Here is a 22635-nt window from a genome sequence, read left to right on the forward strand (position 1 = left end):
TAAGAAACCAGAGAGGTCACAGACACCATGAGACCATGACCCACAGAATCAACTGACTCATGTGGCTCAAAGAGATCAGCCTGTAGGGGTCTGACCTAGGTCTGCTGCATATATGTGCCTAGTCTTATTGTAGCATATTGTGTTGTGCTTGCTTTATGTCCCTATGAAGCCTGTTCTTTTCTGAGGGGAGATGGGAGGTTGGGGGAGAGGCTGGGGAAGAGTAGGGGGAAACTATAGTAGGGATGTAATATGTGAGAAAACAATAAAAAGAAACATTTTCTTATAATGTTCTGTGTCTTAAAGAAGCATGCTCATTTTCATCATGTCTATCATTTTCATTTAATATGGCATAGATAGTTTCATTCACTTTAAAAAACAGAACAATTCAAAATGATTAATTTGAGAAGGAAAAAATGAAGCCCTCATTGTTTACAGACAACAGGATTGAATATGTAGAATGCTCAAAAGCTTAACACAAGGTGCTTGCTTCAGCAACACATATACTAAAATTGGAACAATACAGAGAAGATTAGTTTGTCAAGGATGATACACAAATATTTGAGACATTTTACATTTATTAAAACTTAACAAAATTCTAAGGTTTATTAACAAATATAACAAAAAATCCAAATCTAAGTGTAAAAATGTTGACTACTGTATTTGAATAAAAATATAAAAATAACTCAAGAGAAAGCTGGACATGTTGACATAGACTTATAATCTCACTACTCTGGAGGCCACAGCAGAAAGATTTTTGTGAGTTTTGTGTCAGTCTTGGTAATGAGACCTTATTACAAAAATAAAAAGAAGCAAGCCCTGGTGTGGGACAATTCTGTATTCTGTCAATTATGTTTTAAATAAATGCTGATTGGCCAGTAGCCAGGCAGGAAGTATAGGCATGACAATCAGACAGGAAGTAGAGGTGGGTCAATGAGAACAGAAGAATTCTGGGAAGGAGGAGGCTCATTCTTCCCCAGTCCTGTTCAGACACCAAAGAAGGAAGATATGACCTGCCTCACTGAAAAAGGTACCAAGCCATGTGGCTAATATAAGTTATAAAAGCTAATAAAAAGCCTGAGCTAATGGGCCAATCAGTTTATAACTAATTTAGACTCTCTGTGTGATTTCTTTGGGGCTTACCGGCTGTGGGAACTGGGCAGGACAGAAACCCCAAAAAGCAGGCAGGCCCTCATGTTACAAAACCCCTCAAACAATAAAACATAACCAAACCAACTAACCAAACAACTCAACAAACTCTTGGGTGAGTGGTTGTTTCTTGGTGGTACTGCTGAATTTATTCCCTGGAACACAGAATTGTACATTTTGGAAAGATGACCCTTCCAGACATCAAAGTGAAGTGATAGTTTGAGAGTGAGGGGGCTATTGACAGTTGGTGACAGTTTTGAGATCTGTGGCAGGTACCATTTCCTGGAGATTAAAAGAAGAGATCCTGAGGGACCTAAGACATAAAGTAATGGTTATGGATCCTGAGGTAGAAGGCTAACATCCCCTCAATACATCTGAGAGTGAGAGTAGAGATCTTGAAGATCCAAGACAAAAAAGATAATGGTTAGAAATCTGAGGTGGGAACACAACTGCCACACACTCCAGAGTGACAGTAGAGACTCTGTGGGTCTCAGACACAAAATTAAAGTTAGAAATCTGAAGCAGGAAAGGAAAGCACCAAGCTCCCAGGGTGAAAGTAGAGATCCTGATGGGGATTGACACAAAGTTACAGATTGACAGGGAATATTGGAATATCATCCTCAGAGAGAAAAATGCATGACAAATTTTATTAGAACAAACAGTTTAAGGAGATGTGAGGGGTTCCAGAGGTGGACGTCTGCCAGGGGCCTCTATGTTGGACTTTTTATAGGCTCCTGAGGGTTCTCCCTGCGCAGACTCCCTCTTATCCTTGATTAGTCTTGTCCAGTATAGTCTCCTTTGGTTAGGCTCTTTTCTCCCCAGCCACCATTTTGTAGCAGTTACAATCTCCTAGGGGTGGGGCAAGCCATGGAGCAAGGAGCAGCTTTTTTAAAAAAGGAGACAGATCTTATTTCTCCCACATCGGCCCAAGTTCCACTGGTCCCCATTCATTACCATCTTTCAGAGATTGACACTTGCTGCTGTAGGGATGGGAGTGATAAATGCTTTGAGTACATCGTGCTGAGAGGTACTGGGGCTTTAGGGTATCATCCAGAGAGAGGACAGTCCTCAGGAGTGGATTCTTTGGGCCAATCCAGAGAGCTGTGATAGAGCTCACTTGGCTGTATAGATCGGGGTGCCAGAAAGCCATTCAATGACAGTATGGAGATGGTTAGGCTCGAGAGTCTCAAAATTGCTTATCAGTGCATATCAACTTTTTGAGTTCCATTCTGTACAAATGAAAAGCCATCAGTAAAAACTTAAAGGTTGGGGGCTGGAGAGATGGCTCAGAGGTTAAGAGCACAATCTGCTCTTCCAGAGGTCCTGAGTTCAATTCCCAGCAACCATATGGTGGCTCACAGCCATCTGTAATGAGATCTGGTGCTCTCTTCTGGCCAGCAAGCATACAGACAGAACATTGTATACATAATAAATAAATAAATCTTAAAAAAACTTAAAGGTTGGTAATTTTCAAGGGTTGTTTTCTAAGAGCAGATCTAGCATCATTGGTTTCTAGCAAGACCTTGTAACATGAGTGTTCAAGATTTCCCCCATTAGTAAGTTGAAAGCATAATTAAGTTCAAGATTTTCCTCATCAGTAAGTAGCAGGAGTGGATTCTTTATCTTTTTCCTTCCTTCCTTCCTTCCTTCCTTCCTCCCTCCCTCCCTCCCTCCCTCCCTCCCTCCCTCCCTCCCTCCCTCCCCTCCCTCCCTCCCTCCCTCCCTCCCTCCCTCCCTCCCTCCCTCCCTCCCTCCCTCCCTCCCTCCTCCTTTCTTTCTTTCTTTCTTTCTTTCTTTCTTTCTTTCTTTCTTTCTTTTTTTTTTCTTTCTTTCTGCTGCGCCAGTGCGGCTAGAGCCAAGTTTGAGTGAAGGACGTCAGGATTGATAGAATATACACTTTGGATGTTGCAGAATCAGAAACCTTTATTGTACATCACCAAGGGGGTTTTATGTCTAACCCAGACAGGTGGGCCAACAGGAGGGAGAACTCATCGCCAGATCCTCGGGTTAGGGCCAAGGCAATGCATACTCAGGAAGCAGGATTGGTAAACAACTCTGAGAGCATGGAACTTAGAGGGTTTCTCAGAAATCCAGAACAACAAGGGCAAGAAAGGTCACCAACAGGGGAGGTGAGTAAGAAGGCTAGCACTCCCAACATCTCCCCTCTAATTATTTTATAAAAGGAAGATCCTCCTGTTTTAGGTCATCTCAGAAGAGCAGTCCCTTACCCATCCTTGGGAGGCCTCTTCCCTGTCTTAGGTGGGCCCTCCCCTGTAGAAGTTGCCTATCTATGGAGGTATCCTCAATGTTTCTGCATTTGTAGCCAGACTTGCGGTACATCTGGATTCCCAGATGACAGACTTAAAAGATATTGCTGAGTGACCATGTTTTGTGATCTCATGGATTACACAGAATCCAGAGACAAATACCCATGGCTATGAAACTCAGAATAGCCAGCGAGAGAGTCCCCCACCACTGCTGGACCCAGCCTCCTAACTGGGCCATAGCATTCCACCATCCCTAGGCTGGAACAGGGGGCACCTGAGTATTATTTAAAATTAAGGGAAGTAGAATTTTACAATTTCAGAAGCATTGGACACAACAGAGGGTGTAACACAAATCGTATCAAGACATTTGTTGAATTACCCATGAGTCCACCTGTTCTTGCAATAAGGCAGTTTGCTGATTTAAATTTAAAAATCCAAATTTGATGTGAGAATTCAAGGCATTTTGCATTTGAAGGACCTCGCTAACTTGTCCTGCCATTCTATCCACATTGTCTGCCACAAGATACGTTTGGGCCACTGCCAGTCCAGCAACTGTCGCAGCACCAGCAGAGACTTTAATGACCGCAACCACAGCAGCTATTATTCCGAAATCACATGTTTCTTGATACAGGGTCACTTCTGCTCAAATGGCCTTCTCGCGGAATGATGGCTGGCACACGAACTAACAGGGCAGCCGAGGAGCTTCCATCCCAGCAACTGCTCAGGCTGCAGTCTATAGAAGAACAATCAAGAACAACATCTCCCTCCCCAAAAGTACTCTTTCAAAGTCAGCAGGCCTAAGGTCGTACCACCACATGTTAATACTACCTCTTAGGTACATGATCATGTGTCACAGTACTTTTTAAATCCTCTTTATTCATGAAATATTAAACATTTCTTAGTCCCACAACCTTGCTAGATGTAGCATTTGGATTAAAATCAGTCATGGAAGTGTTACTGAGTATTACACAGTGATGCAAAAATGAAGAATTTTAAGAGTGATTCTGTACCTTAACAAAACATAATGTATCCTGAAGAGAAAAAGTGGCATTAACAGGAGATTGTTCTAACAAATGATGGAATAAAAAGATAGATATAAAGGACTAGTCCGGCTCACTGGCATTAATATTGGGGGGTTTCTTACCGGGTTCCATACAGTTTGCTCCGCTTGAGTGAGACTCACCAGGATGCTGACCGTCATCATTCCCACCCATAGCTTCATTATTGCTTCCTTTGAAAGTACTATTCACTGGTTGAATGTATCATTCTGGGATTCAAATAGGTTTGTCCTCACCTGGGGGAAAAACACATATAGTCCCCCTCACCCTAGCCAAGAAGGGTGTGGGCTCTTTTCACTGTCCTGTAATAAGGTCTTTCCACCATACCCATCCCAAGGACTGAGAACTTTTATTCCAATGTCTTTCCATGGCAGAGTGGCCCTCATGATCCACAGTCAAAAAATTTAAAATAAATAAAATAGAAGCCAATTGTGGACTAGGAGAGGGAATATACTCCCGCCTATTTATTTTTGTGAAATACTGTTTTAGAACCATATACATTCTTTCTACTATAGCTTGTCCAGTGGGAATACCTGTAATATATTTAATATCATTATCTACTACATAAAAGGTTCAAAATTTTCCACTAGTATATGCAGGACCATTATCTGTTTTAATAACATTGGGTAAGCCCATATAAGCAAAAGCCAGGAGGCAATGAGCTATCACATCCTTAATCTTCTCCCCATTATGCAACGAAGCAAAAAGTACTTTAGAACAAGTATCTACCGAAATGTGCATGTATTTCAGTTTTCCAGTCGAAGGTAGGTGGGTTACATCCATCTGCCAAATGTCATTTGGCTTAAGTCCACGGGGGTTAACTCCTGCAATGGGTGCATTATGAAAAGGGGTACAAGTGGAACATTGGGTGGTAATTTGTAAGGCAGTGGCTTTAGAGCAACCAGTATGGTGCTACAGGGACCGAGCATTAAGGTGATTCTTCTTATGGAGTTTAGAAGCCTTTTCTTCGGAGCTGGTAAGTAATATTTGGGTATGTGCATCTGCACGCTGATTATCTTCAGCCAGGGGCCCAGGTAATTGAATATGACCTCTAATATGACTCACAAAAAGAAGATCCCATCTGGACCACAATAAATGTTGCAAACAGCATAATTGTTGTTGTATATGGGACACAGGGAAAATATGAGGAGTGGTCTCCAAGGGAGCAATAATTTGAGACAAGTAAATTGCATATCAGTGAGTGCATCATGCACTTTTTCTAAACATTTAGCGTCCAATAAAATATCATCCATATAATGAATCATATAGAAATCAAAATATTTCTGTCTAATGGGATGCAGTGCTGCTGCCACATAAGATTGGCATATAGTGGGGATATTTGACATGCCCTTGGGTAATACGACCCAATGGAAGCATAATGCAGGTTCTTTAAAATTAATAGAGGGTAGGCTGATAGCAAGTCGAAAGCAATCATCAAGATGCAGAGGGATGGTAGGGAAGCAATCCTTAAATCAACTACAATAAGATGCCAATCTTTGGGGATGGCTACGGGAGAGGGGAACCCTTGCTGCAGCAGCCCCATAATTTGCATGGTTCTATTTACTGCACGAAGGTCCTGAAGCAGCCTCCAGTTACCAGAGTTTTTTCATTATTACAACAATAGGAGTATTCCAGGGGGGCGTGGATGACACTAAATGCCCAGCAAGTAATTGTTCTTGTACTAGAGCATGGGCCACTCACAATTTTTCTTCAGTTAGGAGCCACTGTTTCACCCATACGGGGTCATCTGACAACCATGTGATAGGTATGGGTGCAGATGGTGGGACAGTGACCCGCACTAAAAATGTCCCAGCCCAGTACAGTCCCCTGGAAGGCGAGTAACCTGGTCGAGTAAAGGTGATGTCCGGCCCTGAAGCAAAGCACCTAGGCCCTGACCAGGTCGCCATCCCATTGCTTTCATCAGAGAGGTGGCTTTTCCTGAGGACACCTTTGTAGGTTGTGTTGTTAAGACAGCCCCCATCTCTGCTAAGAGATCACGTCCCCATAGATTGACAGGAAGGCCGGGAAGAACATATGGCCGGAAAAAACCCTCATGTCCTTCTCCATAATGCCATCTCAATATTTTTGAACTTTTTTGACGAGTTGCTTGACCTATTCCTTGTAATCATGCAGTGCCAAGTGTAATCATTCAGGGGCCAAGCCTTAGGCTAAAATTTCATAGGTAGCAGTGATACATCCTCTCCAGAATCCAAAATACCCTCAGAAGTTTTCCCTTCTATATTTATTTTGAGCTGGGGTCACTCATTCAATTGAGCAATCCAAAAGGTAGCTGGCCCTGAGGATCCAAATCTCAGGTTGCCTGCGACTCTGTCTGCTAATTGCATTCTTGGAATTAAGATATTGTAAGGAAACCTTACACCCTCACAAAGCAGAGTTTAAATGACTATATCAGATATGCAGAGATACAGATGGAAATTTCATTCAAGGCCAGGTTATAGCAGCAGCTATTCAGCCTCGGGGAAACATGTGAGGATAGGGACTGGGGACCAGAGGCCATAATTGTTTTAACTGCGGAGCTCCTAACCATTTCTGGAAGGAATGCCCACAGCTGATGATGGGAGGAGAGAAGAAACCCGGCATGTGCCCTCGGTGCAGAAGGGGAGCGCATTGGGCTAATGATTGCAGCTCCAAAACAGATATAGATGGGAAACCCCTGCCACCTACCATTAATCAACAGCAGGGAAACTGGTGGAGGGCCCCCGCTCCATGGCCCCAGAACCTCATTGTATGGAGCAACGACCGTGGGGCCATGGAGGCAGTACTCCGGCAATGGTCATATCCAGTTCCTTCCACAAAGCAATTCTTTCACATCAGAGCCACCCCAGGGAGTGCAGGATTGGACCGCTGCACCTCTGCCCGAGCAGATTTTTTCTAATAATCCTCTCCCAACATTTTACACATTACCACTGCCACATGCCCCTTTTTCTCCTTTCTGATCCTCTACAGAACACGGAGAGTGGCGGGTCCTTCCTGAATTTCTTGTAAAACTTCCCTAGCTGCTTCTATCTCCCATTTAACTTTCACCCCGTCTTTTAACAAAGTATCTTTAACTAGCCGCCACAATGAAAAGGTCGCAGTGGGAAAGCTGTCAGAACCCTCTCATTGTAGTTTCTTTTGTAGGTCTCTGCACACCTCTTCCCAATCTGGAACATTCAGACCTTCTCCTGTAATAAACCAGGGACTGGCCTGCTCTATGGTTTTAATAAAGGCTTCTATGGTTCTTTCTTTGACTGCTGTTCCTTGTTGCTCTAATAATCCTTTTACCTGAATTGCAATTCTCTTTTGCTGCTAGCAGTTCCCATCTTGATTCTCCAATACATCCCTGCCAGCCTGGGATGAACCTGTCTGCTTACCCCTCTTTTTCAGATTTTGGTGGGATCGCCACTTACCGCGCCAGCGCAGCTAGAGCCAAGTCCGATCAAAGTACGTCAGGATTAATGGAACACACTGCAAAATCAGAAGCCTTTATTGTACATCACCAAGGGGGTTTTATGCCTAACCCAGACAGGTCAGCCAACTGGATGGAGACCTCATCACCAGATCCTCGGGTTAGGGCCAAGGCAATGCAAACTCAGGAAGCAGGATTGGTAAACAACTCTGAGAGCATGGAACTTGCAAGTGTCCCAGAAGCCCAGTACAACAAGGGCAAGAAAGGTCATCAACAAGGGAGGTGAGTAGGAAGAGGTCAGGACTTTCTTTCCTTCTTTCTTTCTTTCTTTCTTTCTTTCTTTCTTTCTTTCTTTCTTTCTTTCTTTCTTTCAATATTTTTTATGGTTTATTTAACTTTATTTAGTGTGCATTGGTGTGAAGGTGTCAGATCCCCTGCAACTGGATCTTCAGACAGTTGTGAGCTGCCATGTGGGTGCTGGGAATTGAACCCGGATCCTCTGGAAGAGCAGTCAGTGCTCTTAAGCACTGAGCCACCTTTCCAGCCCCTCTTTCTTTCTTTCTTTCTTTCTTTCTTTCTTTCTTTCCTTCTTTCCTTCTTTCCTTCTTTCCTTCTTTCCTTCTTTCCTTCCTTCCTTCCCTCCCTCCCTCCTTCCCTCCCTCCCTCCCTCCCTCCCTCTCTTTCTCTCTCTTTCTTTTTGAGACAGGGGGGTCAGCATGAACCAGGGCAAGGCCCCAGGAAGACGTTTTGAGATAAACAGGCTTGGTTCTGTAGGGAGAAAGTCAAATGCCATCTTCATAAGTGGCTTCTCAGTGAGTTTAATCATGAAACGACAATTCACACCAATGTTGTTCACACTCAGAAGGCTTTTGCTTCTCTACAGAGCTGAACTCAGTGGCTTCCACTGGATAGGGAACTTCCTTTCAGTCCAATGGCAACCTGTCTTCTTGTTGATCTGTCTGGAATTGTCCATATAAGTTTTATCTTCTGGATCATGTGTCAGGAACAGTGACAGAAAGCATATCCTCCCCTTTGTGGGTGCTGTAAGAGACAGAACACTTCATCTTAATGAGTGACCTTTAAACTTTATAAGGTGTGAGTTGTTGTCTGCACCCATGATTGAGCAAGATCAAGCTGACAGAGATATCTGCCTTTACCAGTGTCTAGCCTGAGGTCCCCATTGCCCAGTCCTGGTGTGCCCAACTGCGCAAAAACTTGTATCTACAATCATTTTGTATGTATGCAAATGAAGACAACCTGTTGACTTGTATAGGAGGGCTATTTCCCCCTTACAAATATAGTATTCTTAGTACTTCAGGAGGAGTTGAGGGGGCTTTGACTGAGACCCCTGGAGACTCCTGGGATGGGGACACATCTGTAAAGGAGGTAAAATGGGACACAGAGACGCAGAAGTACTGAGAATCAGAGTAGAAATAGAGTTGTAATGAGAGAAGAGTTTTTGGCCTTTAAAGAAAACACTTGTTACACAGACTACAATTAGCGTACCAGAATCCAGCTGATACTTCCTGCCTAATTTGGGGATGGTCTTGAAGGTATGAAAACAGTTGCACTCAGGGTATCTTTGACAAACTTCCTACCCTTTATTATATTTGAGGTTCCCCTGGGAGACCTTTTCTCATGATCTTCCTGGGGAGTATTGAGGCCAAGCTCCATTGCAGAAAAAGATCAAAATCTTTTAAGAGTTTGGAGGAGGAAAGATAGAGAAGCCTCAGATGGAGGTGACCCTTCTCCACTCGTGTTCTCTAGCCTGGAGGATCAACTCCAGTGTACAAAGGGAGTCAGCTAAAGTTGTCTAGTCTGTCCCAGGAGATGCTGGACTGAGTATTGAGACTTCCACACCTACCCATGGCTCAACTAACATTTCCCCATTTTCCCTCCCTTTCTCTCATGAGGCTCCTTGATTACAGGAGTCTAGGCCTACACTATCCCTCACAGAAAAATATTTGCCACCTGGAAGAAAAGACTCCAAGAGAAAACAATAAAATAAGCTTCCTCTGGCTCTTGGAATATCCATTTTAGAAAGGAAATCTCAGGGATGTCAAACATAATGCCCCCCAGCCATGCCAGTGAATAGCTGCCAGAATGCAATAGCTACTATAATCCTCCCTGCATCAGAATCCTGATGCAGTGTGGTGGTTGAAGGAAGAATGGAGTTAGAAAGAGAAGAGACTAGTAATGAAGAGGCATAGTCAAGAGAAAAAGGGGCTGTGGAAAGGACAGTTGGGTTTGTCTGGGTGGGGTATTAGAAGATGTTGAATGAAGAAGTGTGCATCATTCATTGATTTTGCTTCAGTTTCCATAAATAGTCTTCCAAACATTGTGGAAAGCAAAATATGACTGGACCTGTTAGGGGCGAGATAAAGCTCTCCTACCTGGGGCATGTGGCCTTCCTTTGAGGTTGGCAGACAATACTTCTTAACTGTAGCCAGTTGTGAGATGTAACACAGGAGGATTTTGAGAATGCGGTTCTCATTTAGTCTAGGTTAGTTGAAGCCTTGAACAAATAAATCTGTAAAACCCAAGAAGACCAAGTTATACGAGCTCTACCTTTTATAATCCAAGCCTCTCTGGATAAACAGAAGTTTCAAAAATTAGACCAGAGACCCCATAGTTCTTGCCCCACTTTATGAAGGTTATTTTCTTTTTCTTTTTTTTTCTCAAAGTTTATTAAAATACAAAAGTCTCCATTTCCGCCCCTCCTCCCAACACCCTCCCACTCCCCCCACTCCCTCCCCTCTTCCCTCTCCATCCCCAATAGCAGTCAGGGTCTCCCACCCTGTGGGTACTTCAAGCTCCTCCCCCCTCCCTCCAGGTCCAGGAAGGTGAGTGTCCAGACAGACTGGATCCCAGAAATCCAGTACATGCAGAGGAAACAAGTCCCAGTGTCATTGTCAATGGCTTTTCAGAAAGGCTCCAGGCCAGCCACATTCAGAGAACCCGGCCTCATTCAGAGAATCTGGCTGGATTACATGCTCGCTCAGTCCCAGACAACTGGCCTTGGTGAACTCTCATTAGATCAGTCCCCTTGTATCAGTGGATGATCGCACCCCTCGCGGTCCTGATTTCCTTTTTCATGATCTTCCTCCTTCTGCTCCTCGTTTGGACCTTTGGGGACTCAGTCCGGTGCTCCAATGTGGGTCTCCGTCTGTATTGCCATCCCTCGTCGGATGAAGGTTCCCTCTGATCTTGCCTTCCTTGCTCACGTTCTCTTTCTGAAGGTTATTTTCAACATGTCAATTTCGCTACAGATGAAACTTCGGGAATCCTATAGCGCCATCTAGTGGCTATCTGGTCCGGTCTAAAGGAACCAACCCAGCTTCAGAATGTCTCCTGCTACTGTGTTCAGTCAGGACATTTCATTGAGAGTGCCTTAAGCTCTCCTAGGTGATAAGCTTCACCCAGGGTCATGTCTAATCTGAAAATTGAAACACTATTTGAAAAGAGAATGCCCCTCTCTCCTCTGTTAGAGAATATTAGTCTCCACCCAAAGACTTTACTCTTTGGTTAAGCATAAAAAAGGAAAAATGGCCAGGCAGTGGTGGTGCATGCCTTTAATCTTAGCACTCGGGAAGCAGAGGCAGGTAGACCTATGTGAGTTTGAGGCCAACCTGGTATACAAGAGCTAGTTCCAGGACAAGATCCAAAGTTACAGAGAAACCTTGTCTCGATAAACCAAAAGAGAGAGAGAGAGAGAGAGAGAGAGAGAGAGAGAGAGAGAGAGAGAAAGAGAGAAAGAGAAATGCCCTTGACTTTGTTCCTGGACTATGAGCATCCTAGTGAAGCAATGAACCCCTTTCTCCCTTTGAGGACTAGTGAGACCCTGAGGAGAAGCTCCAATATTCTCTATTTCTGCGGACAAGCCTTTGGTAACCCTCAGTGTGGCTGGCACGAAAAATATATTCATTATTGACATAGGAGAGACTATTTCTTCCCTGAAAACCTTCTCCCCCTAGGCCTTCTTACTGTTTCTTTACATCCTGGCACACAGGCAGCAGGTAGAGAAGGAGACAGAGAGACAGACATTGGTGTGGGCTTTTGAAACCTCAGAGTGCACCTCTAGTGACACACCTCTTCTAACAAGGCCACATGTAGTTCAACAAGACCACACCTCCTAATCCTTCCCAAACAATTCCAGGGAGGAACAAACATTCAAACATATGGGTCTATGGGACATTTATATCTCTCTTGACTCCCCCCATCTTTCTCCTTGTATTCAGTTTGACTTTCTGTCTAGCTATATTCTGTCTTACTATAGGGCAAAGCAGCTTTTATTATCAACCCATGAGAGCGACATACATTCACAGCAACATATAAACAAACTGAAAGACAAAAGCCACATCATCATCTTATTTGATGCTGAAAATGCTTTTGACAAAATCCAACACTTCTTCAGGATAAAACTCTTGTATCTCAGAGATACAAGGGACATACCTAAGTATAACAGCAATATACAGAAAGCCAACATCCACCATCATATTAAACTCAAAGCCATTCCAGTAAAAGCAGGGACAAGAGAAGTCCATCCACTTTTTGCATATCTACTCAATACAGTACTTGAAGTTCTAAATAGAACAATAACTCAACTAAAGGAGATCAAGGGGATACAAATTAGAAAAGTAGAAGTTAAAATTCTCTATTTGCAGATAATTTGATAGTATACATAAGTGATGCCCAAAATTCTAATAGGGAATACTTTCAGTGACACAGTTGGATACATTAACTCAAAAAAAATTAGTAGCTCTCCTATATACAAATAATAAAAAGGCAGAGAAAGAGATTATGAAAATAACACCTTTCACAATAGTCACAAATAGCATAGAATCTCTGGGGGTAGCTCTAACAAAGCAAATGCATGACCTGTATGACAAGAAATTTAAGACTTTGAAGAAAGAAATTAGAGAAGATAACAGTAGATAGAATGATCTTCCATTCATGGATTGGTAAAATTAATAGCAAAAATGTCAATCCTACCAAGAGCAATCTATACATTTAAAATCCCAATGCTATTCCATACAGACATTAAACGAACAATATTCAACTTCATATGGAAAAACAAAAAATGCAGGTTAGCTAAAGCAATCCTGTATAATAAAAGAACTTCCAGAGGTATCACCATCCCTTGATTTCATGCTCTCCTACAGAATTACAACAACAAACCCACATAGCACTGGCATAAAAGCAGGCAGATGGATTAGTGGAATAGAATTGAAGACTCAGACATAAATTCACATATCTGTGGACATCTGGTTCTTGATAAAATTATACAATGGAAAAAGGGGCCATCTTTGACAAATGGTGCTCATATAACTGAATGCTGGCATGTAGAAGAATGTAAATTAATCTATATTTATTACCCTACACAAAACGCAAGTCCAAGTGGATCAAAGACTTCAACATAAATCTAGATACACTGAACCTGATAGAAGAAAAAGTGAGAAATATTTCAAACACCTTGACATAGGAGACAATGTCCTGAACAGAACACCAATAGCACAGACACTAAGAGCAGCAATTAATAAGTAGAATCTCATAAAATTTAAAAGGTTTTATCAGGCAAAGGACACTGTCAATAGGACAAAATGGCAGCCTAGAGAATAAGAAAAGGTCTTCATCAACCCCACATCTGACAGAGGACTAATTTCCAAAGTATATAAAGAACTGAAGAAACTAGGTATCAACAAACCAAATAATCCAATTAAAAAATGGGGTATGCTACAAACTGCAGGATCATTCAGTAATTAAACTAGTTTTATTTCACAAGGTCAGTCCATCAGAGCCAAGAGCTTTGTTGGAGGATTAAACCAGAATGAAAGGCATTTTGAAATTAAATTAAATTAAATTTGTGAATAAAGTGGCTTTTTCTTGCTGTAGCTATTCTCCTGTTATAAATTTGGGATTTATCTCTCACAGTTCAGCACTATTTGAGCTATGTGTGAAGACAGTCACACAGTCAAAAAACCTGCTTTCCACTGCCAGGCCTTTGTTCCTCTCAGCTATGTAAATGCAGGGATTTGCTTTCTTGCAATTAACTTTATTGAAAGGCATTTTGGTCAGTGTTTAGGTTCTAGGAAAAAGAATTCCATTTAAGATATTTCCAGATATCCTAGGACATAGAATTACTACTTGCCCAAAGCTGATCACCCATAGCTGTTCAGATAAATAGATAAAATAAGCATTCCTTGGCTTTATCTCACTTAAAGAAAAGAAAAGTGATGACCCAAAACTAACTTTGCATTGAAAGATTCCTAACTTCTTATGCTCACATTAACCTTAGTTTACTGATGACTTTAGTTCAGATTTATTCTTATGTCTTAGATAAGAAAAGTGAGGACCTAAAACTAACATTGCATTCAAAGATTCCTAACTCCTCATGCTTACCTCAACCTCAGTTTATGATGATTTTAGTTCAGGAGATTTACTTTTGTGTCTTACTCTCAGGAAAAATAATTAACCATCTACCCACAGCCCAGAGGAAGACAAACCTCTACTGGTGCCTCTGATAAGCATCAAACTTATCAGAGCTTGCTAACATTGACACTTGACAACATTTGACAAAAATGCTAATGAATCAAGGGCCATAAACTTCCCTTGTCTGTTTACGTAGGTGGCCTGGTCACCCATGCCTGCAAGATTTTGTGGGTCTTTATAGCTGGGTAAGAACAAAGAGAGTTAACAGAAGCAGCAGGAACAGAAAGCTGGAGCAGAAGTTAGAGCAGAAGCTTCGCAAAAGTTAGCAGAGGTAAGAAAAAAAAAAGAAGAAGAATGTAGCAGAGAACTGGAACTGGAATTAGAGTTGAGACAGAGAATTAGAGCTAAGAAATTATAGACAGTCAGGACAGAAGAATTAGAATAGGGTACAAGGAAGAGAGAACAATAGACTTGTTGAAAAAATAATTACCTGTGAGTTGATTGTTTTCCCTCAGATTCCCTTCATTATTTTTCCTTTATCAGTTGTACTGCCTTGACTGGACTCTGTAGGGACCTAAGGGATTGGTACCTCAAAAAGGATCCTGGTAGGGGTACATATCTAGACAGAGATTTCTCAAAGGAAATTCAAATGGCTAAGAAACACTTAAAGAAATCTTCAACATCTTCAGCTATCAGGGAAATGTTAATCAAAACGACTCTGAGTTTCTCATCTCCCTGCCTCTACTTCCTGTCTGGTTGACCCACCTATACTTCCTGCCTGGCCAATCAGGGTTTATTTAAAACATGATTGACAGAATACAGACAATTCTCCACACCAATAATGCTCCTGAGAAAAAATAAAGTTGGCAGCTTGATCAGAATATAGACTTGCTGTCCATTTCTTATGTCTCTTGTGTCTTTATTCTTCTCTATTCCAGGTTCATACTCCCATTCATGTCCTGCTGGTCAGGACAGGTTGCATAAACTGTGTAAGCACTGCTACTTTAATCTATATTTCTAAGAATGTTTCAGATATCCACAGAAATCAGGTAGAGAATTCTACAGGAGTGATATTACACCAGAGAATTCCCATAAGGATAATCTAAGAGGAGACCCTGCATCAGGGAAGGCCACTACATAAAGAACTACTGGGATCATAGAAATAAGGCCATCTCCAAGAAACCAGAAACTCAGAGCCACAGAGTGTTGAAGTGTTGAAACTATTGCAGGTATGATAACCCAATCTGCGAGACACGTGGCATAGACACTTCCTAGAAAACTCGTCAGAGTTTGGGAATATAATTTCATTCTCATGTATTCAAAAGGAAGTCACGGAATCAAAGATGTATTCAAAAGGAAGTCATGGAATCAAAGATGATTGCTTTCAAGCCTGGAGATTTAATACTGTCTGTCTTACTGTGTATTGGACTCATCAGGAACCTGTTATTCTTATCTTGTTCCTGTTGTTCCTTCTTGGCATGAGAATGTCTCCCTGATGTCTATCCTACCATTGCATTTTGAAAGTATACAATTGTTTCATGCCACAGGTTCACATGGGAGGACAATTTACCTTAATATTGTAAACATAATCCTATGTTGAAGCACTAGTGGGGAGAGGAGAAATTTTAAAGAAAGATACTCATGTCTCTCCCTTTGGCTATAAGATTGTCACAAGTATTTTTAAACTTGCAAAATTATTATTCCTAACAGGAATGAAACAGTTGGAGCAACTGCAGCTGACCTCCATAGAAAAGATACCAAATGCTTCCATTCTACATACCTATCAAAGGAATGGACATAAAGGCAACTCTGTCATCACAGGACTCTGTGAGAACCATACATCCAACAAAACCCAACCATTTTGGTTTTCAAAAAGAAAAATAATTAAGACCCCCATTTTTCTTAGCTAGGACAAATAAAAAACTGTTTCTACAATAGCAAACTGGAACAAACAGGCCTACATTCTCTTTCATTGAGGAAAAGACGGGGAAATCTGTCCCACATTTGAGTTTACATATTTCTACACTTTGTTCTATGATTTTCTAGAAATTGTAAGACAGTCACAGTTATGTTGGAAATGAAATTAAGTATCTTACTGCCCCTAGTTTGGCCAGACTAGAAATAAACACATTTTTGTTTACCAATTTTGGTTTCACAGTTTTTTAAATACAGTGAAACCAAGATGGCATGTACCTAAACAACTGGCAGCAATACAGAAATTGTCATAAAAATCTGAAAGAAAGAAATGAAGACCATCATTAGAAAATATTTGCTTACTCGAGAGGCAGAGGCAGGCAGGATCTCTGAGTTTGAGGCCAGCCACGCCTATGGAGAGAGTTCCAGGGCAGCCAGGGCTATACAGAGAAACCCTGTCTCAAAAAACCAACCAATCAACCAAACAACTGAAAGACCCCCAGAGTTGGGAGACTCTCACTCAAGTCTCAGAATAACACGACCCTCCAAGTACTCATGAGAGACCGTCCTTGCTGTAATCACATGAGGTTTATTGACAGGAACCAGCATGCTGGAACCAAGACTCATATCCCATGCAAGGGTAGAGGAGTTTGACCCTGAGTAGCTGGGAGAAGGGATATTTAAGGGAAGAAACCACAACCCAAAGGGGGTAGGGAGGGTGTCATTGAAAGATTCTGAAAATACCAGAGATAATCACAAGGGGGTAACTCCCTGTTTCTCAAATTTGTTCTTCAAGATTATAATCTAACTTTGTATTCAGATAGTTCCTGGAACAGTCACTGAACCAGCCAACCTAGATTTTTGGCTCTACTCTTCCTGCTAGGAGAGGGGGTCTGGATTTATCCTGGTCTTTCATCTCCCCACTTCTTCTAGTACCTAGTTCTAATCATAGAACTAGAGTTCAGTATCTTATTGACCTTGTAGAGCTCTATATTGGTGGTGTAACATCAAAATCTGAACAGCACTTATTATTTCTCTAATGAAGGTAATTAGTTTATTTAATATACATGGACCTATAATCAGTAGCAGAAGCAAAATTTGGAAAGGTCCCATAAGGGAAAATATCAGAGTAGTCATCCAAGGAGATCTACTAAACCAACTCTCAAACCATCCCTGATGTGCTTCTCTGTCTGTTTGTCTTTTGTCTAAACTTTCTCTAAGTTTACTCACAGAGTCTTTAATTACTCCTGAATGGTCCACATAGAAATAACATTCATCTCTGAGAGCAGTGCATAATCCTTCATCTTTTAAGAATAGCAAATCTAATCCCTTTTTATTCTGTAAGACCACTTCTGAGAGGGAAATCAATGACTCTTCGAGTTTGGGAATAGATTGTTCTAAAGCCCTCAAATCTTCATCCATGGCTATCCTTAATTCATTAAAGTATTGAGGGGCCTGTATTAGGGCAGTGGTACCTGTCCCAACACCGGCAGCTACCGCAAGGCCCAGGATTACTGCTAGTGTCAGAGAAATAGGTTCTTGTTGAAAGCGAGTTGGGCGCTTGTCAAACTCATCTTCAAGCTGGATGATAAAAGACCCTAGGTACCAGTTGTACAAGAACACAGTAATCTTCGGTGTCATTAAAAACCAATGTTGACACACAAGGTGTCAGGCCTGTACTGCAAGCCAACCATTTATCTAAACCGGGAACCAAGTACTTGGTGTCAGGAGTCTTAGGGTTCTTAAGAGTCTTATTACATAAATGCCTGCAGGCAGCTGGTGGATTTCCCAGGCATGTCCATACACCTGTAACCTAATTAAGAGTCAGCCTATGATTAGTCCCCCAAACACAAGCATCCTGACTTGCGGTGTTGTTAAAAGCCCTGGATACTGCAATTCCTTCATAATAAGGAGGTCCTGAAGCAAGGCAGAGCCAACAAGACTCCATCATATTAAAGTTAGATCCATTTAACATGGAGAATGCTCCTTGTATTAAATTTAAGAGTCTCTGTCCTGTGGGAGGCAAGGTCAAAGGAGTAGAGACCAGTTCTAGTGAGGGGCTAGGTGTGGAAGTCTTTGGAGGAACATGGGTCTCCTTAGGAGGTGGCATGGGGGCCGGGGGTCCTTGATCAGGCAGTACCTGGTTGGGCCCTACTGGTTAGCCTGGGGGACTTTCTATTTTTAGGCGGACAAGAAGGCATGATCCTATTCTACTCCATGTTTGTAAAATACAATGCCCCAGGTCATGCCTTTTTGCCACCTAGAAAAGTCTGTCATTTTCCCTTTTTCAGTGAATTGCACTTTTAAATAGTCTAGGTCAGTAAGGGTGCATAACTTGATATATAATTCCATCACCTCGTGTTTTCCAGGTCCTGGGTTGGCAAAGAAAAATGCCAACTCATCTGAAATAAATGACATAGCCCATTTCCAGTCTCCATCATTCAAAGTGACACAATCCCAACTCCTGCAAAAGAAATCCTGGGGCCCTCCACTCAGGGCAACTGCAGAACCTGTAACTGTGAGCCAGGTTGGGGGGGGGTGCTTCCACTGCAGAATTAATTCGAGGGAAGCAAAAGTGGAGGGGAGGCCACTACATCCCCAGGGGAGTGACCAGCTGTGTGCTGCTTATAATGGTGCCCGTGATTGGGTTTATAAGCTGCCAGATGAGCTGCTGAGGGGCATGAAGATTATTACCCTTCACCTGAATTATGTCTACGACACAAGCATAACTTAAAAGAATCCATAGTTTTTTCCACTTTCCATTCATCTTTGGGTAGTTCAGGAGCTCGCTTCATATGGGAGGCATGGATCCAGGCAGAGATACCTTCAACCTTCACCACTGTAGGGGCTGTTAAGAGTACCAAGTCCCTTTCCAACGAGGCTCAAGATTTCCAACTCAATGCCGATGAACAAAAACGGCATCCCCTACTTGGAACTGATGTGGCACATGTGAGTCCTCAGCCTTATATACTTCTTTCAGTTGTTCCCAGATCTGGCATTTCACTACTTCAAGGGCCTTTAGGCAGGCAAATAAAGGTCTAGAAAGAATAACATCACGATTATACACTCCACCTGACTCAGTGAGCTGTGGCGGTCCCCCACATAGGATCTCATAAGGGGTGCGTTTAAATTGTCCCGGGGTGTTCTGAACACGGAACAGGGCAAAGGGAAGGAGGGCTGTCCAGTCATTCCTGCCAGAATCTAGGGCCAATTTTGTCAGGGTCTCTTTTAGGGTTCTATTTATCCTTTCTACCTGACCTGAGCTCTGGGGTCGGTAAGCACAATGTAATTTCCAATTGATCCCCAGTTGGGTGGCCAGTCCCTGACTTACCTGGGCAACAAAGACAGGTCCATTATCAGACCCGATTACCTTGTGTATCCCAAACCTCGGGAAGATTTCTTCTATGACCTTCTTAGCCACCACATTGTCCATCTCAGTCCTGGTAGGAAAAGCTACCCAGGCTGAAAAAATATCTATAAAAACTAATAAGTACTTGTTACCATATCTGACTGGTTTAATTTCTGTAAACTCTACCTCCCAGTAGGTCCCAGGTTGGTCGCCCCTGAGCCTCTTCCAAGGAGTATATATGGAGTGTCCTGCATTAGTCATAGCACAGGTCTCGCAGCTTTTGACTATTTCTTCTGCCAAGTCAGAGAGTCCCATAACATAATAGTCAGAGGACCTAACCACATCTTTTAGTTTTTTGGCCTCCAAGTGGTTCAGGTAATGTAAGTTGGTAACATACTTGTGTCCTTTTCGTGGGAGGACTAGTTTTCCTCCTCGTGTCTCTACTGCTTCATGTGGGGTTTCCTAATTTGCCCATAACTTGATAGTCCTCGGGGGTGTATCTAAAGTTGGTTCCACTGACATCATCATAATCTTTAGGCTCTTTGACTGCCAGGATCATTGCCCTTGGGTTGCCTGTTTAGCAGTTAGGTCTATCATCTGATTTCCTTTAGCTACAGCATCTTGAGTTTTTTGGTGTCTTGGACAATGTATGATGGCTACCTTCCTTGGCAAATGTATGACCTCATTTGAAGATTCCGAAAATACCAGCGATAATCACAAGGGGGTAACTCCCTATTTCTCAAGATTGTTCTTCAAGATTATAATCTAACTTTGTGGTCAGCTAGTTCCTGGAACAAAGTCACTGAACCAACCAACCTAGATTTTTGGCTCTACTCTTCCTGCTAGGGAAGTGGGGTTTGGATTTATCCTGGTCTTTCACAACCAAACAACCAATCAACCAATTGACCAAACAAACAAAAAAAAACTGAAGATGAATACATAAAGATTCCAAAGGTACAATGGTACCTATAGAATAACCACTCATTCTATAAAGCAGAGAACTTAGCTTCTCACAAGAGTTCTCTGATCTGATAAAGCATTAAAAGAAAAACCCCAGAGACTCTCAGGTAGATCAGGAAGCCAGGCCGTCCCTGCCCCGGTGCAGTTAGGGACACTGATGTGGTGAACTTGGTGACCATGGTGGTGTTTCACAACGAGGCAGAGATGGAGGACTTTTAAATACAGAGAGGACTCAGAGACTTATTTCTACCCCTGTCCCTGTGGGGACAACTTGCAATCACCAAGGAAGAGTTGGAGAGTGGAGAAGACGTGGCAACGTGTCCTAGCTGTTCTCTCATTATAAAAGTGATTTATGATAACAATCAGTTTATATGTGGAGAAACAGTCCCAGCACCTTCAACCAACAAAGAGTTAAATGCTGAAGAAGTCCCCAGGAACCCAAATCCTGAGCAGCAGGAAATGAGCCCAGGTGGATGGATCAGGTGCTGAGTAAACCACCTCTCTACAGGACAGCTGTCTGTGGCTTGCTCTTCCATGGGTGTGGATCATTATCAGCCACTGAATTAATCACAAGAAATGAGCCTGTGACATGTCAGCCTTGGATTTTTTTTTTTTTTTGATTTTCGAGACAGGGTCAACCCGGGATTTTATGCTTATACAGGATTGGAAGGATTCCTAATTGTCCATCTGAATTTAAAGGAAGGCGCTTTTTCTTTCTCTCAGGTGCATCATTTGAATATCATCAAACTAACTCATTTTGCTGAAAACAACACTTCAATCCTGAGGCATTTTATTTTTTAAGATTTACTGTTTTATTTTTATTATGTGTGTGTCCATTTGTGTGGGGGTATGTGCGTGTTGAGTACAGCTGCTCAGGAAGGCCAGAGGCATCGGGTCTCCTGGGACAGGCGTCGCAAATGGTTGTGAGCCACCCGACGTGGGTTGCTGGGACCCAGACTTGGGTTCTTTGAAAGCAAGACACGTTCCCAACCTCCGAGCCATCTTTGCAGCCTGCAGGGTCTTTATTTTAAAAGCTAACGTTTTGATGGAGTTGCAGAGCTGATTCAGACAAGGCCTTTTTCTGTCATTTGCTTTGTTGGAAACTTAAGGAAATCTGTGCCCTTCCTGGTGCTGCGCACTGGCTCCTTTGGTAGCCAGCCACCCTGACTTTGCTGGGACTGCATTGTTCCTGTTCGCAGTCATTCCTGTTGCTCTGCATGCACAGAGTTCAGTCATGGTATGAAGCTATAGTTTCTCTATAGCTTCCAGTTAGTGACTGAGGAGGGAAAAGCTAGACTGAAATGGTAGAAGAAACAGCTCTGGATACACGGTGAAGAAACACAGCCAATGGAAGAAAACTGGTGTCAGTGAGAAGTGTCAAGTCTGCCAACTTGGAAAGTTAAAGTACGTAGATAATTTTGCCAGGTTGGAGCAAGTATTTCTGTATCCGGACCTTTATTTCTTGAAATGACTGAGGGGACTGCATTTCAGGGGTTAGGTTGAGTCTTCATATAACAGCAATTGTAACATGTCACAGCCTGTGTGGCCACTAGTCCTAATAGGTGACACCTCCACAGCAGAGGGTGAGCTTGAAAATGTGAGCTGGCTCTAAACGGACATGCCCATGAGGGCACACTAATAAGCATACACATAATGGTGTCCAAATCAGGATTAACCTTGAGAAAGAGAAAACCGTGGAGCTGAATGAACCATTACTCTTCCCTCACTGAGGATTGAGAGTAGCAAGAAGTCAGACTCTGTTGTACAGAAGTTTGAAAAGTTTCTGTAAACACAGCTTTGCTGTGACTACATAGACTTGAAAGTGCATTGGTATCCAGAAGATAGGGGCGTGTCTCCTGCAACTAAAAAATAGCCAGTAGGATTGGAGAGATGGCTCATGGGTTAAGAGCACTTGCCCAAGATGACCTGTGTTCAATTCCCAGCACTTGCATAGTTCAAAACTGTCTGTAACTCCAGTTCCTGGTGTTCTTATGCCTTCTTCTGACCTCTCTGGACGCCAGGCATGCATGTGGTGCACAGACACAGATGCAGACAAAACACCCATACAACTAAATAAAATGCTTTTTTAAAAAGAAAGAAAAT

General features: G+C 42.5%; 2 pseudogenes; both read left to right on the forward strand.

Annotated features, from left to right (window-relative positions):
- The first annotated feature begins 479 nt into the window (after positions 1 to 479).
- Positions 480 to 578, forward strand: LOC125389520 (U6 spliceosomal RNA; annotated as a pseudogene).
- Positions 579 to 20709: 20131 nt separating this feature from the next.
- Positions 20710 to 21021, forward strand: LOC125389228 (diphthamide biosynthesis protein 3-like; annotated as a pseudogene).
- Positions 21022 to 22635: the final 1614 nt, after the last annotated feature.

This window comes from Myodes glareolus, chromosome X, assembly GCF_982192425.1.
Source record: "Myodes glareolus chromosome X, mMyoGla1.1, whole genome shotgun sequence".
Taxonomy (NCBI): Eukaryota; Metazoa; Chordata; class Mammalia; order Rodentia; family Cricetidae; genus Myodes; species Myodes glareolus.